This window comes from Corythoichthys intestinalis, chromosome 14, assembly GCF_030265065.1.
Source record: "Corythoichthys intestinalis isolate RoL2023-P3 chromosome 14, ASM3026506v1, whole genome shotgun sequence".
NCBI lineage: Eukaryota > Metazoa > Chordata > Actinopteri > Syngnathiformes > Syngnathidae > Corythoichthys > Corythoichthys intestinalis.
The window spans coordinates 39413604-39435164 of NC_080408.1; the positions used below are offsets into that span (position 1 = coordinate 39413604).

At 39.3% G+C, this 21561-nt stretch overlaps 1 protein-coding gene across 1 annotated transcript in view; it reads left to right on the top strand.

The window, feature by feature from the left end:
• The window catches only part of LOC130929544 (voltage-dependent R-type calcium channel subunit alpha-1E-like), a 118181-nt gene that overhangs the window by 11063 nt on the left and 85557 nt on the right, over positions 1–21561 (top strand). The window lies entirely within an intron of this gene.

The following is a 21561-nucleotide window of genomic DNA, read 5'->3' on the forward strand; positions in this document are numbered from 1 at the left end:
AAATTTCATGTACAAATACAGTGGTATGTAAACGTATCAGAACCTTTTGGAATTCCTCACATTTCTGCGTGAAATCAGCATCAAATGTGATCTGATTATCATATGTCAAAATCACACAAATGAAAAAACGGTGTCTGCTTTAACTAAAACCACCAAACTTTTATAGGTTTTCATATTTTAATGAGGATAGTATGCAAACAATGACAGAAGGGGGAAAATAAGTAAGAGTGAACCATCACATTTAATATTTTGTGCCCCCCCCTTTGACAGCACTAACTTCAACCAATCCTGTAGCACAGATCAGTCGGGCACATCAATCAGGACTAATCTTGGCCCATTTTTTACAAAACGACTGTAGTTCAGTCAGATTCTTGGGATGTCTGGCATAAATCGCTGTCTTTAGGTCATGCCACAGCATCACAAAAGCGTTCATGTCTGGACTTTACTTGGCCACCCCAGAATGTGTATTTTGTTCTTCTGAAACCATTCTGAAGTTGATTTACTTCTGTGTTTTGGATCATTGTCTTCTTGCAGCATCCATCCTCTTTTTAGCTTCAACTGTCTAACAGAATATGGCCTCAGGTTTTCCTGCAAAACATCCTGATAAACATTTGAATTCATTCTTCCATTAATGATTGCAAGTTTTCCAGGCCCTGAGGTAGCAAAACTGCCCCAAACCTTAATGCTCCCTCCAACATGCTTTACGGTTGGGACTAAGTGTTGATGTTGGTGAGCTGTTCCATTTTTCCTCCACACATGGTGTTCAGTGTTAGTCCCAAACAAATCAACTTTGGTTTCATCAGTCCACAAAATATTTTGCCAAAACTCCTGTGGAGTGTCCAAGTGCCTTTTTGCGATCATTAAACGAGCAAAAATGTTTTTTTAGACCACTGTGGCTTACTCCATGGAGTCCTCCCACGAACACCATTCTTGGCCAAAGTTTGACATATAGTTGATGTGTGCACAAATACTGTATATAGGACTGTGCCAATGATTTCTGTAAGTCTTTAGCAGTCACTCTAGGGTTCTTTTTTACCTCTCTGAGTATTCTGTGCGTAACTGTTTGCATCATTTTTGGTGGACGGCCAATCTCTGGGAGAGACGCAACATTGCCAAACTCTCTCTTTGTAGACAACTTCTCTGACTGTCGATTGATGAACATCCAGACTTTTAGAGATGGTTTTGTATCCTTTCCCAGCTTTATACAAATCAACAATCCTTGATCGCAGGTCTTCAGACGGCTCTTTTGACCAAGCCATTATCCACATCAGACAATGCTTCTCATCAAGACAATCTTACCAGATGTGTGCTTTATAGTGGGCAGGGCAGCTTTAAACCACTCATCAGTGGTTGGGCGCTTAAATTGTTTGGTAAAAATTGGTTTCAATTGCTCTTTAAGTCTCCTCAGGCAGAGGGTTCACTTACTTATATTTCCTTCTTCTGTCATTGTTTGCATGCTATCCTCATTAAAATATGATAACCTATAAATGTTTGGGTGGTTTTAGCTAAAGCAGGTACTGTTTTTACATCTGTGTGATTTTGACATATGATAATCAGATCACATTTGATGCTGATTTCACGCAGAAATGTGAGAAATTCTAAAAGGTTCAGATACTTTTTCATACCACTGTGTATATATATATTTATGTAATAACAACAATAATAATAACAATCCAATGAGATGAATTGAGTTCGTATCTTGGTTGTGGTTTTCTTGATTTATCTTGCTGTTTTTTTTCTTTTTTTTCTGCAATATTTGTTTCAGTATAAATACATATATTGCAATATCCCTATTCCTCTGGATTATTTTGTTGCGTGTAGCCTTTAATTTATTAACTACCATTGACAATGATATACATCAAATCCATATTAACTGGCAATGAGTGAGAATCTTTACTGCCACTGATGAGGATAGACGTCTAATCCAATTTGGCTTAGGTGCTAGCTGTGATTGAACGATCACTACAGCCCTACCATTGAAAATGGATTGGATGTCAACCAATGGTTTAATACACAAAAAATAAAATGAAATAAAATAAAAATAAGAACCCCATCGTTCTTACCTGACTCCTACCCTCTCTTTTACAAATGAGAGTAGAAGGATTTCACGTTGGCTCTTGCATCCTTCCATCCTTTGATTTTTGTGAAAGCGACCCTTGAAGAAAAAAGTTTGGATACCCCTACTCTATTTCCTCTAACACCCACTCCATCCGCTCCAGCATCCAATAGCTCATTGTTTATTTGGATGTATCATGAGTGATTATTTTAGGACACAACACGTTGAGGATGTGAAAAGAAACGTCAAGCTGTTTTACCTTGTTTTGGGGGGTTGCGAGTGTATTGCAGATTTTCGTCCATTAGGGGATGCTAGGGAATAAGAGTAGGAAAGCAGCTACAGATTCATTTGGGACTGCCAAATTTCTTTTTTATTTATCTTTTGATGACGGCTAAATAGGAAAATTCTAAAAAAAAATCTTTCGGGGAAATTTATTTAGAAACTTTCACACAAATTAATGTCACTCAATGTGAAATAACTTAAATTCTTTTCTTTTTTTGGGTGGATCTTAGTCTTTGTTTTCCGGTGGCATTTTTCTTATATATTTCTACATTATGTATTTTAGACTGCTTTGAGATGAGTAGTTTCACTTACCATCATCTATTTAGGTAAACAAGAATAACAGTTGCTGTGCTATGAAATAACATACAGTAGACTTATACCACAAACCTCCTTTAAAGTACTGAACATAACCAGATTTACCTGAAAAGTGTTTTTTTTTTTTTTTTTTTTTTAATCTTAATATTTCTTCTTTATTGCTCTATTCTTAAAAAAAAAAAAAATTCTAAAATTATATGCTAAATTCCATCACTGTTAATACTTCTATACTGTAAATAGTACCATCAATGTTGATAACCATATTGATATTAAGAGAATTATAATTGCTGTCGTACCTAATGCATGTATCTTAAACATTTTAGTGCTTTTTCCTCTTGCCACTTTCATACTTTGCCATTATTTTGTGAAAAACAATTTATGATTAATTTCCTAAATAATTGATGAAAAATCAATATTTTCTTTTATTGTTGTTTTTATTTTCAAAAAATATTATTTTACTAAGGTATATATTACACTTTGAAGCAATTTTTTTCTTTGACATTTGTAGGTAGATTATTTAATTTTTTTTAAAAAATTTAAATACCCATTTCCACAACATTGTTAGTCATATGTTTAAATGGCACTCATTGGTCACAAGCACACGCGGATATTGGTTGCCAGGGAACAAGTGCAGGAAAGAATATTTTTGAAAAACATATTCAAACCACTTGAAAAATTGGCTGAATGCCTGTATACAAATAAATGCTGTAAACGCACAGGTTTTCATGCAAGTATGGCGACTTCATTGCTTTCGTACTCGAGCGTAATGTGGATGAAAACGGCAACTTCCCGTGTTTTAGGTTCCATCAACTGCTCTATTTTGATCCTTATGAACATTTGCTTTTCTACAATCAGGGGAAGTAATCATCACAATATAGACAAAAGTATTAGGACAGCCAGTCGTTACACTTCCATTGGAGTGGCAAGACATACATTGAAGAAAATAAGTATTTGAACACTCTGCTATTTTGCAAGTTCTCCCTCTTAGAATACATATGAAGAAAATAAGTATTTGAACACTCTGCTATTTTGCAAGTTCTCCCTCTTAGAAATCATGGCGGGGTTTTAAATTTTTATCGTAGGCGCATGTCCACTGTGAGAAAGATAATCTACATAAAAAATAAAAATCAGAAATCCCAATGTATGATTTTTTTTTAACAATTTATTTGTGTGATACAGCTGCAAATAACAATTTGACCACCTGAGAAAATGAATGTTAATATTTGGTACGGTAGCCATTGTGTGTAATTACAGAGGTCAAACGTTTCCTGAAGTTTTTCAACAGGTTTGCACACACTGCAGGAGGGATCTTGGCCTACCTATCAGTCAGGTTTCTTGGCTGTAGCTGAGAAACACGGAGTTTGAGCTCCCTCCAAAGGTTTTCTATTGGGTTCAGGCCTGGAGACTGGCTAGGCCATGCCAGAACCTTGTTATGCTTCTTACGGAGCCACTCCTTGGTTTTCCTGGCTGTGTGCTTTGGGTGATTGTCATGTTGGAAGACCCAGGCACAACCCATCTTCAATGCTCTGACTGAAAGAAGGAGGTTGATCCCCAAAATCTCACAATATAGGGCCAAGTCATCCTCTCTTTAATGCAGTGCACTCGTCCTGTCCCATGCGCAGAAAAGCACCCCCATAGCATAATGCTACCACCCCCATGCTTCACAGTAGGGATGGTGTTCTTGAGATGGTGCTCATCATTATTTTTCCTCCAAACACCATTAGTGGAATTATGACCGAAAAGTTCTATTTTACTCTCATCTGACCACAAAACTTGCTCCCATGACTCCTCTGCATCATCCAAATGGTCACAGGCAAACTTAAGACAGGCCTTGACATGTGCTTGTTTAAGCAAGAGGAAGCTTCAGTGCCATGCATGATTTCAAACCATGACGTCTTAGTGTATTACTAACAGTAACCTTTGAAACGGTGGTCCCAGCTCTTTTCAGGTCATTGACCAACTCCTGTCGTGTAGTTCTTGGCTGATTCCTCACCTTTCTTAGGATCATTGAGACTCCACGAGGTGATATCTTTCATGGGGCTCCTCTCCGATTAAGATTGACCGTCAGGTTTAGCTTGTTCCATTTTCTAATGATAGCTCCAACTGTGGATCTTTTTTCACCAAGTTGCTTGGCAATTGCTCAGTAGCCCTTTCCAGAACAATTTTGTCTCTGGTGTCTTTGGACAGCTTTTTGGTCTTGACCATGTTACAAATTTGAGTCTTACTGATTGTATGGGGTGGACAGGTGTCTTTGTGCAACTATCGACCTTAAACAAGTGCATCTGATTCAGGGTAATAAATGGAGTGGAAATGGACTTTAATAGGCGGACTAACAGGTCTTTCAGGGTCAGAATTGTAGCTGATTGACGGGTGTTCAAATACTTATTTGCAGCTGCATCACACAAATAAATTATTAAAAAATCATGCATTGTGATCTCTGGATTTTTCTTTTCAGATTATCTCTCTCACAGTAGACATGCAACTACGATGAAAATTTCAGACTCCTTCATCATTTCTAAGTGGGAGAACTTGCAAAATAAAAAGTGTTCAAATACTTCTTTTCTTCACTCTACTAAAATGTGTTTGATGAGGCTCGTCCTCACCAAATTTCTCCAAACCTGCCTTTAAAGATTTTCCTTTCTGGCTGAAAGAATTGCCTACATGCCCAAATTTTCCGCATAACACTGAGCACAACGAGTTGTTCATTCATTTACCACCACTCATTGACTTCAAAAATCTATTGACCTGACACTTCGTCATTCTTTGCGTCACGCCTTCCCGCATGAGGCAGTACCAAAGTCCAATTTATTTAGTAATAGTCAGTCGAAGACAGAACGCGCTGTGAGCCCAAGCTCGGCTTTTAAAAAAGTACGAAAGCTGAACCACATACTGACAGGAAGGATTGCCCCAGGAGTGATTTGTTCAAGGATTCAAGGTAATTATTATATTTTTCGTACCATGCATGCATTTTGAAACATTGTGAAAAAAATCAATGGGAGAAAATAGGGACTACAGCATAGGCATTAAACTTCGACATATTTATGTAAAAAAACTGCTACCTGCCCGTTTTTTTTTTTTTTGGTTTTAACCAAGATTTGAGACTGTTTTACGTCCATATCTATAAAGAATTCAGGGATTTAAGTATTTATTCACAAGAATTTTCAACGCAAAAAGCTCTTTGTTGTACTAAGGTGGCCACCACAGTGACTAAACCAGCAGCAAATTTGACATATTTATGTAAAAAAACTGCTAACTGCCCTTTTTTTTTTTTTTTTTTTTTTAAATTCAAGGATTAAAGCATTTATTCACAAGAATTTTCAGCGGAAAAAGCTCTTCGTTTGTGTTTCCACTTGGTCAGCTTTGACGGCCACGCCAACAATGCTGGCTACCACGCCAGCCTTGAGCTCCCCCACGGCACCAGGTCATACACCAACCCCTACGCCGTCGGCAACAAGCAGATTTTCGTCTACTTTGACCCCGTCCACCTTTGGAAGAACATCTACTGCAGCTTCCACAACAACGGCTGCTGGGTTCTGCCCAGGTCTCCTTGGGCTGAAATAAGTGGCCAGCATTATTCACTTTATAAAAAAAGATGAATCAAAACACCTATCTTTCTAAAGCAAAGATGTTTTTCAGGAGCCTGAGAGGCCAGCTACGAGTTGACCCAGGAGGTGCTGGTGCGCTCTTTGATCGAGAAGCAGAGCATTGGGCTCATCATGGCGATCGTCAACCCCAACATGGTCGCCGGGCTGAGGCTCCTTGCCTTGACCACGGGCAAGCAGGAACACATAAACACGGCCTGGAGATGTTCCAGACGACAAGGGAAAGCTTGAGACGGACCGGGCAGTCCTCAAGCGGCCATCTGTCCCCATGGCCCACAGGCGTCCTTCGGAATGTCGCTGTGGGACTCCCAGATGAGCAGGAAGCACAAAAGCACCTGCTGGAATTCCTGGCGGTCCCTCTTCAACTGTTTTGGTGGGAACTTCTCCAAGGATGTGACTTCAGAAGCGAGGAAGAACAAGGCCTAGGAGTGGCCGACCGGCAGAAAATGGAGAAGAGTGGAGGAGGGCAGAAAGGAAAAGGCGAGAAACAGGGACTTGTAAAAGTCAAGGAAGCTGACCAGAAAACGCAAGGCATAGAAAAAGGCTGTGTGATTGTTGAAAGACGAGGCTTATATCCTGGTAACACCACATTGTTTATTTGCACTGCCTGAATTATAGGACTATTTCATAAGAATTTCTTATTTATGTTTATTTATATTTCATACTTTATATTTGCAAGTTCCTTTTGAGATTTTAACTTATCATATCCTGCACTGTAAAGGGGTATGCTCCACATTTTCATTGTACAACTGTATTATAACAATTAAAGGCTATTCTATTCTATAATAAATTGTGACTGTATATAGAATTTATTCCTAATCTATGTATAAATTATTTATAATTGATCCTGTATGTTTTCCTCAAGTATTAAGTTTCTGATGTGAAAATTGAGTGATTTATTAGCTGTTGAAGACATTCAGTAAATAAAAGAAGTTAGTTGTTATTTTTAAATTAGTTGGTATTTTGGGCAAAAACTTATATGATATGTTTAATATTGCTATTGGTCCTGAAAATATAGGTGATTGTCTCTGCATTTGGTGATTCTTGTGCATCTAGTGTAAAATCTGAGAATTTTATAGCCATTTTAAATTTCGTTACACCGTATTGGCCCGAATATAAGACGGTGTTCTTGCATTGAAATAAGACTGAAAAAGTGGGGGTCGTTTTATATTCGCGGTCTAGACATTATACCCCTTCACGACGCTAGATTGTGCCAAATATCATTGAAGCGATGTTCCGTCATGACAGATCTCAGCTACCCTCAGGTTTAACCAGTTTGCATTATTTTATTGCAATGTTTTTCCTTATTCAGATTTGTTTCAAGACTACAGTTACAGTTAGACTTCACTTTGGTGGTTAATGCAGTTATTGCAATTTTGTTGTTTTATCTCCAGAGATTGTTTTATTTACATTTCAAAAACCAGAAGCCATTCATTTACGAATGTGATTGCACTTTAGTTTACATATTTAAATGTTCAGATATTAAGATTTGAATGAGGCAAAATAACATGCTTTTTCTCTAAAATATGTTGTTATAATCATTTGTTCAGATGTACTGTAATTATTTTCAGTATAAAAATTAATTTGGTGTTCAAAAAGTGTTTTTTTCAAACTTGAGTCTTGAAAAAGAAGGTTCGTCTTATAATCAGGGCCGTCTTATAGTCGGGCCAATACGGTACATGTATAAAAAAACAATCGGGATTTTATAAGGGAATTTTTTTGATGCTGCTGCTCATGGAGACTCATATATGCCTAAGGTAGATGCCTGTTTTGGTAGCACCTTTGGTTTTGAAAGTTTTTGAAAAAAGGCCGCCTACGGATCGGCCCTGCGCCCTGTGTCATGTCAATATATATTATGAAGTCTATGCACTCTTAATGGAAAAATTATTAAGAATACAATGAAAGTGTAGCTTCTCACGTTGGACAAAAAGTCATAAATTTGACCAAAAACCTCTTATTTCATCTGCAGCCAATGACGGTGATAGATGTTCAATCCAATCGGGTGGGGTTCACTGCCAGTTCTCCCAATTAAAATGTAATGGATGTCTGTTTTATGAAAAGGCATCAAAGGAGTTATAAATGTAAATTTTGTATTTTGATTTTTAAAAAATAACCATTTAAACAGTAGAAATCCATTGTACAACTTTTAAAACGTTTTATTTCATTTTTAAACAAATAAACAGTTTTGCTATATGATGATGACGTGGGCTCAAGGGAGATTTGGAACTCCCGACCCCCTGTGAAACAAATCGCAACAAGGGACAACTAATAAAGTGAACTGAACTGATCTGACCTGAGGTCGCGTGCCGCTTGTTATTTATAGATGACTATTACTAAAACTAGATTAGTAGGGAAGTGTAGGACTCTGGTCTAATTGTCTCTAATTGGGCATCTTTGAGATTCTTCAGCTTCCTTACTTTGTCCACATTATGGAACATCTACCCAGCAGAAACACAAAGTACAGTTAGACAGATAGAAGTTAGATATCAAAGCCAATGTTTGTGTGTCAGTGATAGAGAGACAAATAACAGATTTCTGTGGGAAGAGCCATTGTGAAAGATGTTTTGTTGGCAGAAATAAAAAGAATGGGAGCAGGGATTGAAGCGAGGCTCGTCACTATGGAAACAGCAGACAGTTTGAGATGGGCAGACCGATAGAGAGCGAAAAAAAGAAGAGAGGAAGTAGAAAGACAGAAACGCTGTTTGCAGGGATGGACAAAGATATCGGTAGATGGTGTGTCTTGCCTAAGTGTGCAGATGAATGGAGTGAGACGCTAATGGAGTTTCTTGTAGTTTATGCATCTTTCTCTTTAAGTCAATAAAAGAGGAAGTCATCTGGCAACATGATTGTATATTTTGTACGTTTTTATTTTGGGAAAAATATAATCCATACAGCAGGTGAAGAAATGTATTAGCATGAGTGGTTGTTTTGTGTCTTAGGGTTGGTCAGCGACAAGTTCATATACCTGAACACTGGTGTTTGAAATGGGGAAAAAAAGCACTACAATAACTGATGGATGGAACATCCATCCATCCTTCATTATTTAACACCGCTTATCCTTGTTAGGGATGCAGGGTTCTGGAGCCTATCCCAGCTGACTTCAGGCAAAAGGGTGACTACACCCTAAACTGGTCTTCAGTCAGTTGGAGGCATTTGCACGCACAATCATGCCGCCCTTGGTTGGGATTTCATCCCACTCTGCCTGCACCGAAGTCAGGCAAATGTACCACGACTCTGTCAGCGACTATGAATGGAATCTAGATTTGTAAAAGTGGAGCTACAGCACATACCTTTCACTGAGCATCGTTTTTGCAAGATTTTTTAAAATAATAATAAGATGATGCTGAGGAACATAATTATTTTTTGTATATACAGTGGGGCAAATAAGTATTTAGTCAACCACCAATTGTGCAAGTTCTCCTACTTGAAAAGATTAGAGAGACCTGTAATTGTCAACATGGGTAGACCTCAACCATGAGAGACAGAATGTGGGGGGGGGGGGGAAATCACATTTTTAGATTTTTAAAGAATTTATTTCCAAATTAGAGTGGAAAATAAGTATTTTGTCACCTACAAACAAGCAAGATTTCTGGCTGTCAAAGAGGTATAACTTAATCTAACGAGGTCCAACGAGGCTCCATTCGTTACCCGTATTAATGGCACCTGTTTTAACTCATTATTGGTATAAAAGACACCTGTCTACAAGCTCAGTCAGTCGCACTCCAAACTCCACTATGGCCAAGACCAAAGAGCTGTCGAAGGACACCAGAGACAAAATTGTAGACTTGCACCGGGCATTGCAGAAATCGCAGACATCAAGGAGTGGTCGAGATTTTCTCTTTCATATATTCACTCTTTTAAAAGTATTTTTTTTATTTTTTTATTTTTTGTTTGTTTGGATCAATTAATTATCACCTAACATATCTGAGAAAATGAGACAGTAACAAAAAAAAAATACAATTAAGCGATGGTCATGAGGTAGATATACGTGACTTATTTACAGACACCATTTTTTTCATTGTGACGTAATTCTTTTAAAAGTTTAAAATATGCGAGTGAATAATTATTTTAAGTTGTTTTTTTTTGTTTGTTTTTTTAATAAAGCAAAATATTAGACATAAATTAATGATTCTAAGTTAAAAATGACATACATTTTGAATGATAAATGTAATTACTTACTGTCTTTTTGTGGCTGGGTTGAAACAAAAGCGGTTGCGTGACGTCTGTAAACGGGGGTTTCCAGGGAAAAACGGACAAATTGAAAATAGTTTGGGGGCTTAATGCGCCATGAATCTGCTATGGCAGCATATAGACATATTGTTCTATCAAACAATACTTTTTGCTTGAAATACAGCAGTTTATTTTAAAGAGTGGTGCAAGAGCAGAAACTGTTTTTTCATCCTTGTCCTTGTTTTACTTGTTGTCTTTGTTTTACTTACTTATATATATATATATATATATATATATATATATATATATATATAATTTAAACTAATAAGGCAATGTTATTTATATACAACAGTGCTTCTCAATTATTTTCTGGTACGCCCCCCCCCAAGGAAGACGTAAATATTTTGCGCCGCCCCCCCACTCTCTGCTGCCACTGTAAATAGTATCATTTGTCTATAAAATTATTATTATAAGTACGCCTCTGCCTAACACTGTGTCCTTTTTTCTACTAAAGAAAAAACAGTAATATAAATGATTTTAGAATAAAGTATAACTTTATTAACATTGTTTTGTTTGTAACAGAAAAGACTTAACGCATTAATTTGTCTGAATTAAAAAAAAAAAAAGTCACATCCAAATTGTAAAAATACACTCAAGGTACATTTTTGACTATTTGATACTGAAAAATTACATGTAATAAAATCAGTAAATAATATTTTTTTAAAAAATCTAATTGATTAGAAACATTAACTCATGAGGACAGTATGCCAAAAAATTTGACCGAAAAAACTAAACTGAATAGAAGAAAAAAAAAAAGTGTCTTTGGACAAAAGGAAGAGTGTCTTTGGACAGAAGGACAGTTTTTATTTTCACTGCTCACAGTATCACCTTATTTGCAATGGTGTGGGGTTATTTAGCACTGATCATGCTAACAGTGCTCACTGGTTTACTGATATAACACGGACAAAGCGGGACGATTGTTGGCAATATACGCCACATTTTCGCTGAAAAACAATTAAGCGGCTTATCAATGAGATTGGGGTCTAATGTCTTTAAGTGGCATCTTAATTGATCTGACTTCTGGCTGTCCGCTATAATCATTTTTAGACACAGTAAACAGTGGTTTTTCCTCTTCTCCCACTGTATTAAATGTCAAAGCCTAAAGGCAAACGGCCCGAAAAAAGCGCATTCTCGGCTGCCGAGGGAGAACACTAGGTGAGGGCGGTCGTCGTGACGATCCCAAGCCGAAAATGGCACTTCTCGGGCGGACACGTGATAACCTGAGAAGACAGTGGGTCGCTGCGTGAGTCCGGCCGGAAAACAGCTTTTGAAAACGGCGCACAGCTCTTCTTCATATCTCTTTTCTGTGTGCTCTTGTTTAGTTAAAAAATACTGCGCGCACTCTGAAAATGAGAGCGCCACTGCCACCCACTGAGTGGATGTGCAAGTACACTTTATTCTAGTACGGCAAAAAAAACACCATTTGAGAAGTACTGTGTTAAGGGGTGCGTGAGCAGGCGGGGATCCCAGAACACACAAACACAGTGTGGCGAGTACGTTTTATTTTGCAAGCACAAGAGAGAACGTGGAAGGTGTAGACCGCTCTGCTGGGGGTAGCTGGACTGGCCTGAGACTTGGTAGCCCGGAAGGAGGCAGACGTGGAATCCAACGAGAGGCGCGCAAAGTCAGGACCTGAGGTGAAAACATAACGTTGTGAGCCGGGGATCAGATAAACAATAAAGTACGCAAGATGCAACTGACGTAATAAACAGACTAGTTGATGGGGCGATGAGGTGCATCCACTGGCTTTTGAAGAGTGCTGGTTGTCATTTCCAGCACCTGTGGCTGCTCCACCCATCTGACGTCCAACCTGCAATTAGACTAAAAAAATGCACACCTGCCCAAGGTGGGCCGGGTCTTGGGAGGCAAATGCAATTCGCTGCTTATATAGTGGGGAGAACAAGTATTTGATACACTGCCAATGGGAAAACCCATTGGCAGTGTATGAAATACTTATCAAATACCACTGTAGATGCCGCAATGACAAACAAACACATTTTAAAACTAAAAGGTCCAATAAGCCACGGTTTAACGCCCCGTTTTCACGAATAGCGCCTTATTCAATGTGACCTAGTAGCAAGCAAGGTGTCAATTGGTGACCATGTTATTAAAAAACCTTTTTCGGCATAAATGTTAAATACACTATTGTTGCAATATACTTTTTTTCTTCCCAACACCAGAGGGTGCCACAGCACCCTCAGCACTCCACTTCACGCAGTGCTGTTTTTGGCTTTGTTTCAGTTCCGAGCCTTATATTCTTTGTCTCACCGCTGTCTTTCCATATCCCTGAGGGACATGGTTAATATTCACTTGTAAACACAAATGATTCTAATGCACTTTGATAAAAAAATAAGACAATGAAGATGAGCGACATCTGTTGGTTGCGGGATGCTTCTATGCCCCCGAGCAGGACACCAAGATACTTGGGGAGACAAAGCAAAAAAAGGGAGCTCGCATGGCAGGATGCCGGGGCACTCAGACACACCAAGCTACAGAGAGACTTTTCTGTCGCTTGTACAGTGTAAACTTGCTCGCATAATAGGACTCTTTTTTTTCTGCTGACGATTCTTGTATGGTGAAAGACTTTTTAAGCGTGGATTGTTGTTACATTTCATGCACCCGAGGCAGACTTTTCTCTTATTCCTTCATTCTCTATTGAAAAGAAAACTGCATCTCATTTTGAACTCAATCACAGACTTTATTTTCCTTTTTTTTTTTTTTTTTTAACTTCCTTGCAGATTTGCACTTGTTTGCCAAGGGTACACTTGTCAACGTCTCTCAGCTGCTCTCTCAATCCCCGCCTGAGCCCTCAAACGCTATCCATCTGCAAGACTTGATTTAGCTTATTAGCTTTTTGAACCCTGTTTACATATAAATAATGTCGTTGTGTTTTTTTTTTAAAACAATGTGATAATAAGTGTTCTACAGATAATGAGGTCCCACTTGTGGCATCCAAGAAATACCCTCGTTTTTTATCCTTCACTCCCCCCAAAAGGAGCGGATCTATTTCATGCTCTATTTTTATGCCTGACTTTTGCTCCAATATTAGCACATTGGCCTACTTTCAAACAATCCTGTAGGACAATGCAGTCTCCAATAATATTGCTTATTATTTTCGAACTGCTTTTATTGACATTCGCAGGTGGTCAACATATGGCTTTTGACACGACCTGCTGTGCGATCAAAACAAAACATGAAACTTTAAAGAAATTGAATACATTCACATGACTACTGTTAATACTCTTACAACTACTCTTACTACTATTCTACTACTACCTCTTTGAGCTGACACGCATTTTGACGCCTTTTGGACTTTGGGATGCTCGATGAATGGGGTCAAGTGCCCAGAGTTCAGTGTGCCCCCTTTGAGCAGGCGCATTGCTTGTAAGGTGTAAAAAGTATTTGGGCTTAAAAATCAAGAGCCAACTAAAATTAGTATGATAGCTTCAGTTTGCAGTTTATTATCTAGTGTCTCAATACAGTCCTAGTCAGTTTGCCTGAGGCGATACTGCCATCTCTAGGTGACATCATTCTTCCCACTAACTACGGCCATTAGCCCAACCACCCCCCTCAAAAAAAGCAAGCTATTTTAAACTTAAGAGTTAAGCCCTCTTATTCATTTGAATCAATTTTACTTCACATCATTTTGCTTTTTTTATGTATGCATGTGTGGGAAAAAAGTGTGCATATGTGCATACATACACAGCATCTGCTCTGCTTTTGCTTGTGTGGTATTACATAAAGCACTTTGTGCTGCATTTTCAATGCATCAAAAGTACTATATAATTAAAGGTCGAATGGATGGATGGATGGATGGATGGATGGATGGATGGATGGATGGATGGATGGATGGATGGATGGATGGATGGATGGATGGATGGATGGATGGATGGATGGATGGATGGCAACAGTTTAAAACTGTTATACTACACTAGACTTCTCAATGGAAAAAACTGATGAGCCATTTCAAATTGTGTCATTAATCAGTTGCACTAGATTTGCACTGTTTATATTGATGTGGAAAACAAGGGTAGCTTAAATATTGTGTGCAAGAAAAAAAATGCTGTTCGAAGCAAGAATCACATACATTTTATCCAGTATTTTTTGTCATAAATGTTGTCATTACAATTTTTCCTGAAATGTGGAGATATAATTATGAAGTTATTTCGGCCACCCGAAGCCTCCACTTTTGGTCTCTCGTGTATCCAGAGGCAAAAATGTAGTTAATTGCATTTTCATACTAGTTTATGTTCCCATGATCTATTCAGTGGGGCAAATAAGTATTTAGTCAACCACTAATTGTGCAAGTTCTCCCACATGAAAATTTTAGAGAGGCCTGTAATTGTCACCATGGGTAAACCTCAACCATGAGTGACAGAATGTGAAAAAAACCCCAGAAAATCACATTGTTTGATTTTTAAAGAATTTATTTGCAAATCATGGTGGAAAATAAATATTTGGTCAATACCAAAAGTTCATCTCAATACTTTGTTATGTACCCTTTGTTGGCTATAACGTAGGCCAAACGTTTTCTGTAACTCTTCACAAGCTTTTCACACACTATTGCTTGTATTTTGGCCCATTCTTCCATGCAGACTTCCTCTAGAGCAGTGATGTTTTGGGGCTGTCATTGGGCAACACGGACTTTCAACTCCCTCCACAGATTTTCTTTGGGGTTGAGATCTGGAGACTGGCTCGGCCACTCCAGGACCTTGAAATGCTTCTTACGAAGCCACTCGTTTGTTGCCCTGGCTGTGTGTTTGTGATCATTGTCATGCTGAAAGACACAACCACGTCTCATCTTCAGTGCCCTTGCTGATGGAAGGAGATTTTCACTCAAAATCTCTCGATACATGGCCCCATTCAATCTTTCCTTTACACAGCTCACTCGTCCTGGTCCCTTTGCAGGAAAACAGCCCCAAGGCATGATGTTTCCACCCCCATGCTTCACAGTGGGTATGGTGTTCTTCGGATGCAATCCAGTTTTCTTTCTCCTCCAAACACGAGAACCTGTGTTTCTACCAAAAACTTCTATTTTGGTTTCATCTGACCATAACACATTCTCCCAGTCCTCTTCTGGATCATCCAAATCCTCTCTAGAGAACCGCAGACGGGCCTGGACGTGTACTTTCTTCAGCAGGGGACACGTCTGGCAGTGCATTATTTGAGTCCCTGGCAGCGCATTGTGTTACTGATAGTAGCCTTTGTTACTGTGGTCCCAGCTCTCTGTAGGTCATTCACTAGGTCCCCCCGTGTGGTTCTGGGATTTTTGCTCACTGTTCTTGTTATAATTATGACGCCACGGTTTGAGATCTTGCATGGAGCCCCAAATCGAGGGAGATTATCAGTGGTCTTGTATGTCTTCCATTTTCTAATAATTGCTCCCACAGTTGATTTCTTTACACTAAGCCTTTTACCTATTGCAGATTCAGTCTTCCCAGCCTGGTGCAGGTCTACAATTTTGTCTATGGTGTCCTTCGACAGCTCTTTGGTCTTGGCCATAGTGGAGTTTGGAGTTTGACTGACTGAGCTTGTGGACAGGTGTCTTTTATACCGATAATGAATTAAAACAGGTGCCATTAATACAGGTAACGAGTTAGACCTCTTTAGAAGACGTTAACCTCTTTGACAGCCAGAAATGTTGCTTGTTTGTAGGTGACCAAATACTTATTTTCCACTCTAATTTGGAAATAAATTCTTAAAAAATCCAACAATGTGATTTTCTGGTTTTTTTTTCCAAATTCTGTCTCTCATGGTTGAGGTTTACCCATGTTGACAATTACAGGCCTCTCTAATCTTTTCAAGTAGGAGAACTTGCACAATTGGTGGTTGACTAAATACTTATTTGCCCCACTGTATATGTCATAGGAGTGACACGGTCACAAACTGCAAAATTAGACAAAAGACACCACAAGCAGGGCAGTTATGGGCAGAGACGTAGTCAGAGAAAACATTAACATTGATATAATAATAATAATATATTATTAATAATAATGATAATAATAATAATAATAATAATAATAATAATACATTTTATTTGAAGGAGCCTTTCTGGCACTCAAGGTCACCGTACAATCATTTAGAACTATTAGTCGAATTAAAGACTAGAAAAAAGTACGAATAGATGAAGATAATTAGCTGGACAGTTAAAACACAAAAAATCAGGGGTTATTATGGATATGCGAGTATGAACAGGTGAGTTTTGAGTTTGGATTGAAAAACGGGGAGTGAGTCGGTGTTCCTGAGATCAGGTGGCAGGGAATTCCAAAGCCGGGTAGCAGAGTGACTGAATGCTCTACTCCCCATACGCCTGAGGCGAGGTGGGGGCACACACAGGTGTATGGAGTTTGAGGACCTAAGGGCACGGGAGGGAGTTGCAGTATGGAGGAGGTTGGACATGTATGGAGGGGCAAGGTTGGGGATGGCCTTGAAAGTGAGGAGGAAAATTTTGTACTGGATGCGAAAGTGGACCGGGAGCCAATGAAGCTGGCGGAGAACTGGAGTGATGTGGTGGACAAATGGGGTACGTGTTATAATGCGAGCAGCTGAGTTCTGGACCTGCTGTAGTTTATGGAGGGTCTTTTGGGGGAGACCAAAAAGGAGGGAGTTGCAGTAATCCAGGTGGGAGGTGACAAGGCTATGAACCAGGATGGCAGCAGATCGGGGGGTGAGGGAGAGGTGGAGGCGGTTGATGGTGCCTTGGTGAAAGTGAGCAATCCGGGTAATATTATTGATGTGTGAATGAAAAGAGAGTGTACTGTCTAAGTTGACACCCAGGCTCTTAACTTGGAGGGAGGGTAAAACAGTCAAGTTGTCAATGTTGAGGGGATTGCTATGGTATTTGAATATGATGGATTTGGAGCCGATGAGGAGCACCTCAGTTTTACTGCTGTTGAGTTTGACGAAATTTTGGGTGAGCCACTTTTTTATTTCGGTGATACAGTCAGTCAGGAAGATGGGCGGGAGAGAGGTAGAGAGTTCTGAAGTGAGGTAGAGCTGGATGTCATCGGCATAACAGTGAAAGTTGATGTTGAATTACGGAAAATATTGCCAATGGGAAGGAGGTAGATGATGAAGGGTAGGAGCCCTAGGACAGAGGCCTGAGGGACACCGGAGGTAACGGGTGAGGAGTAGATTTAAGGGATTTAAGTTGTATTTAGTGAAAACGTCCAGAATGGTAGGAAGAGAACCAATTCAACAGGGCGTGGGTGATGCCAATAGTGGATAGACGGTGGAGGAGGGTGGTGTGACAGATCCACCAATCTTATCTCGCTTGCTAACTACCTGTACCACCAATAACGACTTAAATACACCACTACTGCTACCACTTCTAGAACATTACGATGCTAGCCATGTTGTCATTACATCTGCAAACAACAACAGCAACAACAACACAATAAACAGCAACAAATGTGAAGTAAAAATCGTTGTTAATTGTTTCTCATTGATGATTGTTTTAGCAGGTGTCATAACTGGCCCACAAAATATGAAAATATCATTGAATATACAGTATATGCTTCAGTTCAGACTACGTTCTGTTGCACTTTCCAGCCTTAACACTTGATAGAGCTAGTTACTGAAAGCAACACTTGGTAAATTTTCAACCTTTATAAAATATTTACATAACATTTGTGATCATATGTCAAATGACAACTAGTTGAATGACACCTCTTTTATATAGTGAGGGGGTCTGTATCGCTTTCGCCGGCACTAATCAATTTTGAGGAGGGTGGCAGGAACCCTGCCACACAAAAAAACTACAAATGTGCTGACTGCTTTACGACATACGTTAATTCCCTCTTTCCCCATTCATTATGAAGACAGAAATCGATGCGACGAACACCCCCCCAACCTAGTGTGACCAAACGTCCTCTTTTGCCCGTACAAGTCCTACTTTCACATAGTATCCTCGTCGTCCAGGCGGGTTTTATAAATTCATAGAAATGTCCGGTTTTTATGATTTTTCACGGGACCAATTTGAAGAGAATCCCTCCGGCCGCTGAGTGGCAGCAGTTGACATGGCTCCTACGAGAAGGGAGGGATGGAGTAGTTCTTCTTGTTTTTGTTGGCAGTCTACTCCTATCATGAGGCATTACCGCCATCTACTGGGTTGACAATTTGGCCATAACGGCTGCCCAGTTGTTAAGTTTTTAACGATAAATAGGTAAATAATGGCAACTGTTGACTTCTGTCGGAGCTTTGACTGTAAAATCCAATTTGGTGTCACATCGTTGCGCTGCCGATAATTGTAAACTTTTCTAGCAAAGTTTGATTTTTGCCTCAGCAAGCTATCAGTAAGCTAAACCATGCTAGGCATAATGGGAAACTTAGTTTTGAACTGCTACGTTTGGAAACATGGTTGAATAGCTTGTCGGTTTACTTTGGTTATTGTTTGTGTGCAATCTAGAACATTGAATGAGAATATCAATTGAATGGGAATAACAATTTGTCAAGGGCAATTGTCGTGATAGTAATTTATAAAAATGTTTAATTGGCACATAGCCTACTGTGTGTTTGTGTATTGACTGGACTACATTTCCATGGTTCTGCATTATATATATAGATTATATTTTAGTCATTATTATTTATTTATTTATTTATTTTCAAACTACATTTTCCCATCCAGCGTGAGGGGGCACACTTTGAATATATTAAAGTGATATAGACATTTTTGAGTGAACTTCGAGTAAAATTCAAGTATATTGAGGCCGGGCTCAGTGTCCCCTTTTTTGGAAATCAAAATATGGTCTCCCTACCCCAACCGAACTCATCAGCGCCGACCAGTTCGGGTGGTGTGGGGGTATAAGCCACTGTAAGCCACGCAGTCGCTAACTGTCATATGCTATTGTTTAGCCACAACTGGATTCGTTACCTTATTACTATTCATCTTTCAATCAGCCGCTGGAAACAGAAATGTTGTTTAATCCATCTGAAGGTGACAGGGAGATTGATTTTTTATTTTACGACACTGTGTGGGTGTGCGCTGGTCCACATGGAAAACGCAGTGCTGGTACTTATGGAAAACTCAATGGTCGTTTTCCTTAAAGTGCCAGTGACACAAAAAAAAAAAAGTGTTTATTTCATATTACACGTAGTATTTTATGCTCCTGAATTAAATTGACCGCTTGGATGTGTGTGGAAGCAATCAATATATTTATTTAATTTTTATAATCCTGTGCTACGAAAATGAGAGACTTCTGGCCTCCGTCTAGGTTTGAGGAAGAAGGCGAATGTGACGTCAGTAGACACAATACAGCCATTAATATTGTATGCAGAAGGACTGCAGATTCAGCTGAGTAATTCGTTTATTTTTTGCATCACGCCAGCCAAATGTGCTGCAGGCTTTTGTTGCTACACCATGGAGAGTGTTGTGAGGCTTTTTGGAATTCAAAAGATCCTGTTCACCACCAAGAATGGGCAAAACAATTCCGACAATCAAGACCATTGGACGGATGACTAATTGAGTAAGCTGTTTTATGTTATGTCAAATACTGGGATCATGGCAAATGTTTTAATAAGGAGGTGGCTTGCATTGTGTGGGTGACAATGCTCTCAGTCCAACGAGAAGGCCACTCGGCCGACGACCGGCGGCTTGTCCCGCACCATGGTCGCTGGCCGCCGGTAAAGGCATGCCCGTTACTGTTATTTACCATGACCATACAATTTATTTAGCAATTGGGGCAAAAATACAAGGATAAAAATAATATCCGGAAAAATATTGGAGTAGAGAGATAAAAACAATGATGACATTTTGCTGCTCTCTGTCGCATTTTCCTTGTTGTGAATCGTACCCATTGGCCTGAATTCTAAATCAGCTGAAATCGTTACTCTGCCAACATCGTCACCCAGATGGAGGCGCTAAAGCGCTATACTGACAGGCGGGGCTAAACCGCAGATTAAAAGACTCATTTCTCATCATCTGCGCTTTGCCAAACTGTTGTATAGACCCTACTCACGTGACGTCACAGCCCCGCCCCCGCGCCATGTTGTCCGTCTACTCGTCATGTTAATGCATTAGCGCTTCGTAAATTCCTCCTATTATGGCATGTTTTTCTGCTCGTTAACATTAATAATCAAAATGGTGAAGTCGTGGCGGTCAGTTGCAAAAACAGAGAAGATAGACGGAGAGACTTGAAGTTTTACCGTATTCCGAGAGACCCGGAGAGGAGAGCGAGATGGATTGCTGCAATTCGACGAGAAAACCGGGCTCCAAATGACTACCACAGATTATGTAGTAGTCATTTTATATCTGGTAAGATGCATTTGATATATATTTAGAGGGTTTTGGGCTGACAACCACAATTAAGATCATTGCTAGGCTAATCGCTGACAACATACACTCAGACGTTGTGAATGAACTACCTGAAAATATATAATTATAAGGGGATAATAAGACAGTTGTCATACAATTAATTTACAATTTCACTATTGAGGTCAAAAGCCAAAAAATAAATTCAACTAGGGACAATCTGGAGTAGTGCTATCGCACTTCATATTTATTACATATTATATATGTATGTAGTGAGAGTGCTATCGCTAAACCATATAAACATTAAAAGCCCTAGCTCCTTTGACAAATGACATGAAATACATTAGACTTGACAGTGGATGTTAGCAAGAACAAAAGATTTTGAATTGAAAAATTCGTAACTCACCTTCCCGAGCACAAGATAGATTCCTGCCGAATTTTCGTGGACGAGGACCTGTTTCACCCAACCAGCAACGAAGTATTTATAAGCCTCCAAGCTCTTAAAGTTTTTCAAACTTTCGTGAGAATAGGCTGATTTTGTGTGGGCAAGATAGTTGTAAATATCAGGGGTGTCAGGCAAGGACGGCGAAGACAGCGGGTCGAAAAACATCGATTTAGGCATCAAATATGGATCTGGCGAATGGATAAACTGAAGCTTTTCCACATAACGCCTTTTATGCAACGCATCCAATGAGTTTACAGCGTCAGATAACACCGGGGCTTCCATGAATTGCTCTATAACTTGCACGACTAATTGAAAACAATGAGAATAGGTCTAAAAAATATGGACAATATGGCGGCCGGATACAGCGACACGTCATTTTGTG